The 6,000-nt window shown below is 39.6% G+C and overlaps 1 long non-coding RNA gene across 1 annotated transcript; it reads right to left on the bottom strand.

The window, feature by feature from the left end:
• Nucleotides 1-3,600: 3,600 nt before the first annotated feature.
• On the bottom strand, nucleotides 3,601-5,142 carry LOC135543011 (uncharacterized). Its single transcript, XR_010456169.1, has 5 exons — nucleotides 5,053-5,142; nucleotides 4,647-4,981; nucleotides 4,350-4,448; nucleotides 4,136-4,211; nucleotides 3,601-3,973 (listed from the first exon to the last, which is right to left on the bottom strand). It is a non-coding gene; the product is annotated as an uncharacterized LOC135543011 (long non-coding RNA).
• Between the last annotated feature and the right edge of the window lie 858 nt (nucleotides 5,143-6,000).

The raw sequence follows: 6,000 nt of genomic DNA on the forward strand, positions 1-6,000 counted from the left end.
AGCGAGCGAGGGAGATATTGAAGGTAAATAGGTTACTGTGCATATTCGTTTTTTTCTTCCTGGGCAAGAGATTATGCTATATGCCTACATTTATTTATTTTTGCTCTCAGTTTTGGGTATGGCATATTGTCAAGTCTATGTCCCATTCCAGGTATATATAATATATTTTTTTATCCCAATTATACTGTATCATTTGTATACTTCTACTTTGAAGAAAGCAACAAACAGAAGACTTCATTCTCGAATTTACCCTCCACTCTTAGAAAAAAAGGTTCTGGATAGAACCAAAAAGGGGTCTATGCATGCTTCATATATGGTACCTCTTATGGCTCTATATAGAACCCGAAATTGGTTCCATATAGAACAGTATGTGAAACCCAATTGTTCTATATTACCCAATTTTGGTTCAGGAATAAGAACCCTACAAAAGGGTTTTATATAGAACCTTTAGGGGTACCATATATGAAACAAGAAATATAACCATTTTTGGTTCACCCAGAACCTTTTTTTCTAAGAGTGTAGGGTAAATTCGAGTGTGAATTATTCTGTTTGTTGCTTTCTTCAAAGTATAAGTACACAAATGATACAGTATAATTGGGATAGACTATTTTATAAAATTATCTATCCCTGGAATCATTGGGACATAGACTGGACAATATGCCATACCCAACACTGACAGCAAAACATATATTTAGGCACATAGCATAATCTATTGCCCAGGTCTATAACCCCAGATCTACGATCACCTAACCCCAAATCAATCCTAAATCCAAGGAATAGAATATTATGGAATATAATGGAAACAGACTAGAGAGACATACAATACTTGGCGCTGCGTCATGAGAAAAACTTCCCCTTTCGTTTAAAACTGTGCAAAAGGAAGCATCATAATAGCTCCAACCGGGTCCGCGTAATTGGATTGCCGTTATTAATGACAGACAACTCTCCCCCTTACAGTCCCATGGGAACTAACCCGTAGGGTTATGCCGCTTCATTGCGCTCTGCACTGTGGTGGATTTCACATGAGCACGATGAATGCACACACAGTAAAGGCATTACATGCGATCGATACGCAGTGGTGAAACGGTTGTTGAATAGATAACGGTTCCTTTCTAAAGGGGTTTCTATAAAACCGTTTTTTCTACCGCCACATAGGCCTAACGAACAATTACTGTCAACCGAATATGAGGCAACATTGTAATTAGTTGGCCTATAAAGTTAAATCCAAACGTGTCAAATGTTATTAGATTAAATTGTTGACTATAATGAAGTACCTGGAGATTGGACATGTTTAATTTATTCTGAGAATGTACACACAGATGATGAGATTGGCGCGATCCGCGAAGGGGGTGTGTCGAGGAAAGAGGCGAGGAAAACAAGTTGGCAAAGCCCTCGTCAGCAATATTCAGCATCAAAGCCTAACTTGCTATTGACAGTGAGTGTATTTGTCGATTTCTTGTGAACATGCCCTCTGGACCTTTTATGGCACATAGGCTACAGGTCTGGAACTATAGGTACTGTAGGTTTAGGCCTATGGGCTTTATAAATCACGCCAGAAAAACGGTGGGGTAATGGGGTGTGTTGCTTTAAGGCGAGGCTAGTATCTTATTTGTCTGCGCATTTGTAATGGCCTACGCATTAAGATTTGTGCGTCGTTATCCTAATGGTTTGTGTCAGACGCTTGTTGATTATTTCCAGTCAACACCTAATGAAGGAACAATGACCTGTAGGCTCTCCGTGTATTTAGTCCTGGTTACATGTAGGCCTACATGTGTGAGCGCTGTCAAAATGGAATATTCCTTTTATATCAGCTGGTGCTCCCTAAAAAACTGAGATGACACTGGACCAACATCAAGCGCATGGTAGTGGTAATGCGGGTTGGCACTTCGAGACAGATGGTCCCCTTGCAATGGAAAACCGGTCGCAACCCAACACCAGGTTCAAGCGAGCCCGTAATGGTGCAAACCATCTGTGATGGTGCATTACTGCCACCGTCTGGACAGTTGTGTTCATTAAGATTTGGCACACGAAGAAAAGAGCGCAACACCGTAGTCTTTTACCCGTGGAGTGGCACTGTTCTTACACAGTATCAACATTGTATTAACACTTGCCCCCAATATTGCCCACTTGCCCCTAATATTGGACTATAAAGTGTGCCTTCCTATATTATACTTATGCTACAATGGTTATTCTATTCAACTGAGCCATTTACTGCATGCTGCTATTCTTGTATTTTCTTATTTCTTATTGTTTTGCATTGTCGAGAAGGAACCTGCAAGTAATCATTTCATTGGACAATGTATACTATATGTATCCGTACACAAGTCTAATACAACTTGAAACAGGTGGCCTAACTGGCCACTTATTCATAAAGTGTCTTGGTGCTGATCTATGATCAGTTTTAGCTTTTTGGATGATAATTAAAAAGATCACATGGACAGGGAGGACCTGATCCTAGATCAGCACTCTTGCTCTGAGATGCTTTATGAATATGGCCCCTGGAGAGCAGTGGAAAGGGAGAACCCCCAAAGACCCAAGACAGTGAGTGAAGGGAAGATGTCACAGGGGGGTATTTGGAAGAAGCCCAGTAGTGTCCCTGTAGATAGATAGAGCCATTTTCCTGATACATAGAAACTAGTCTGAAACCTATCACTAGGCAACACAATGGTGTGGTATAAATGAAGGACTCTTTTGGCAGAGGAAATATGTAGTTCCTCTTTGCCAAAAACGTCCATCGTTGAAACCAGACCCTAGTCACTGTGTTGCCGAGGGTGGTTTCTAAGACTATGTAGACCCCATAGCACCAGGCAGTGTCACACCTTACCCTGCCATAACACTGGGTACTGAAGTGTCATCAAGGACAGACCATTTGAGGAGTTTTGTTAATATCAGGGTCGGGGTCAATTCCATTTGAATTCCAGGCAATTCAGAAAGTAAACCAAATTCCAATTCCAAATTTTCCTCATTGAAAAGCATAGAAGATAATTGGAATTTCAGTGCACTTCCTGAATTGACTGGAATTGAAATGGTATTGAAACCCTGGTGAATATTGTGTTAATGGTCCAAAAGCTACGGCCAAATCATTCTGCACGATTTACTCTACACATCCAATAGTGTTCATATCTACATGGCAGGCCTGTGTTTCTTTGAGTTTAAGACCATGTTGATAGGAAATAATGTATTATGAAACTGTATTGCAATAGACAACCTCTTGTTACTTTCCACTGTGTAATATCTTTCTGACAAATGCTGTTCTACTTTACCTTCAACTGAGTGGGTCATGAGTCATACCTTTATTTTGTTCCTGTGATCTTCACTGCAATTACCTTGAACATTTCGACAGAAGTCACAGCTTTAGAACAAAAAGGAAGTTAAGCAGCTGATTACTGTAATCATGACATTTTACTAGAAGATAGTTACACTAATGGATTGACCATTCATGAATACAATAACACACTCGTCCAGCGTTTCCCAAACTCGGGACCCCAAGGGGTGCATGTTTCAGTTTTTGCCCTAACACTGCACAGCTGATTCAAATGATCAAATATTGATCATTAGTTGATTATTTGAATCAGCTGTGTAGTGCTAGGTCAAAAACTGAAACGTGCACCCTTTGGGGTCCAGAGGACTGAGTTTGGGAAACACTGCAGTAGACCTACATCATGCATGTGTTTTAGTGCAAATAAATGTCAAAGTAGGGGGAAATAAAGAAACACGTATTTATTCATTACTGACTAGCGGTAGAAAGGGGTGATAGGATACAGGCATATTCACAACAGTATTTTAGTCATTGTTCACTGTAACATTGTCACATGACTTGTATCATTCTACAGGAAGTGATTCTAAGAATATACCCATTGCAGAAGTTGTTAGTTTGCGCTTGTGGAAGCATGAGCTATACTGCAATTGTAATTATTGATACAAGTTCAGGATGGAATCTTCTTGGTGGTGATGTGATCTGTGTCACTGGTTTCTGTTAAAACAACAATGCAATTAATCTTTTAAAAAGACCATACCTACAGTTAGTTACATCATGATATGTTGTATATTTTTCAGTATTTGATACTGTTAAGTTTAATCAATTTGTGAGGGAGAATGCTGCAACTGTTCAGGTGGTGTACAACAAGTCTCTTACCTCTGGTCTGCATCTTGAGGTGGTCTTAGTTTTATAATACAGTTTCTGTTCTGACATGCCAAGGCCACGATATGTACTGAAATATACACCAACAACATAGGATATGTCAATATCAACATTGCACAAGCAACATTGGCTACTCAGCAAACATTTAAATGTTAAACAATTTCAAACTTTTACATTTTGATATTATCTCGTATTTCCATTCACTCACCCAGGATCATAACTATCAGAATAACATTCAGAGCACTGTAAATGAACAGAAGACAGTTCTCCCATGATGACCTGCAGTTGGAGGTCTGGTTTGGATAGTCTGTGGAAAAAAAGATACATAACCCACAGACAATGTAAAATGTTAGAGTTATTCTAAACCACATCTAAAACTGAAAAACAGTATTTCCATTATTGGGAACATACCCAAAAGGTAGCTCATATGTACACCATAAATATCTGCACACCATACATATCTGTACACCATACATATTCATCATTGAATGAAATGTGCACTTACCAGCGGTCATGAGTCTGGTACCATTGCTAAATAGGAGACTCTGGTCTTCTTTCTTTGCACAGTAGAACACCCACAATCATCTACTGTTACATTCTGTATGAACAATCTATGTCCTGTTTCTAATGAATATTTCTGTCTATAATTCTTATTGTAATAAAAAGCAGCAGGACTCCTACTAGTGAAAGAGTGGAGTATGGCCAGTGGAGGCTGTGGTTGGTGCTGAATGTACCAGTATGCACTTTCTATGTTAAGAGAACAGTTTATGGTTGTATTCTGTCCAAGTTCCACCAGTGTCTCTGTCAAGCCATCAGCTCCCCGACAGCATATAAAGAGACCTAGAAACAAACAGGTAATTACACATTTGACTCCTAAGTTATTAATTGTAGTAACAAAATAATTGTCTTACACAACAAATGTCCCACAACTCTCAGCATGATCTCAAATTTGTGGTGGTGATTGGGTTGTTGTCCTGCTTGTGTAGCAGTTGCCTGTTTGAGCGTTCTTTGCAGCTGTACAGACAAACCACAAGTTGTTTTATAGGGTACTAGAGGTCAGACCAATCATAGGCAAGTCCACTTGATTTTGCCTTATATAGGCATACTCCTTGTAGGCATGCAATATTTACTATCACAAGTTTGAAATTCAATCAAATAATTTTAATTCAAGTCCTGAATTGAATAGCAATATATGTCATTGACCCCACTACCACCACCTTCAAACAGTAGCCGTGTCTAGATTGTCAGTTAACTTTCAACTTCAACTTACATTACTAGTGGATCACCGTACAACACCCTACAAGTAGTCATAGTACACTTCAACCTGTCTGGTCCGTCATGACATCTCACGTCAGAGTCAGGTCGAGTCAGTGTATGTGTAATGTTGAATATTTAACTTTTTTGATTTCCATTGACTGTGTCAAGTGAGAATGTGTATTTAATATGTTTGGAGTAGATTGACCTCAAGAGACACATGCAAGAAGGGGTGTGTTATAATGAGGCTCTGTTGGCTGTCAGGGACAAAGTGGAGTTTTTATTATTTCTTCTGGACTCTTCTGCTCATCCCTCAACCAATTTCAGTGCAGCCGTAATCAACACAACATCTGACAAAAGAGGATGTGGTGATTGGTGTCAACTTGTAAAATTACCACATTCTCATTCTGCAGAAAGTCAAAAATAAGGTGTTTGTTTTTCTCTTGTCAATACAGCACCAATGTCAGAGGATGGCTCAAAACATCACTGGGGCCAAGCTTCCTGCCATCCAGGACCTATATACTAGGCTGTGTCAGAGGAAGGCCCAATAGATCACTGGGGCCAAGCTACCTGCCATCCAGGACCTATATACAAGGCTGTGTCAG

The sequence above is a fragment of the Oncorhynchus masou genome, chromosome 7, assembly GCF_036934945.1.
Source record: "Oncorhynchus masou masou isolate Uvic2021 chromosome 7, UVic_Omas_1.1, whole genome shotgun sequence".
NCBI classification, from domain to species: domain Eukaryota; kingdom Metazoa; phylum Chordata; class Actinopteri; order Salmoniformes; family Salmonidae; genus Oncorhynchus; species Oncorhynchus masou.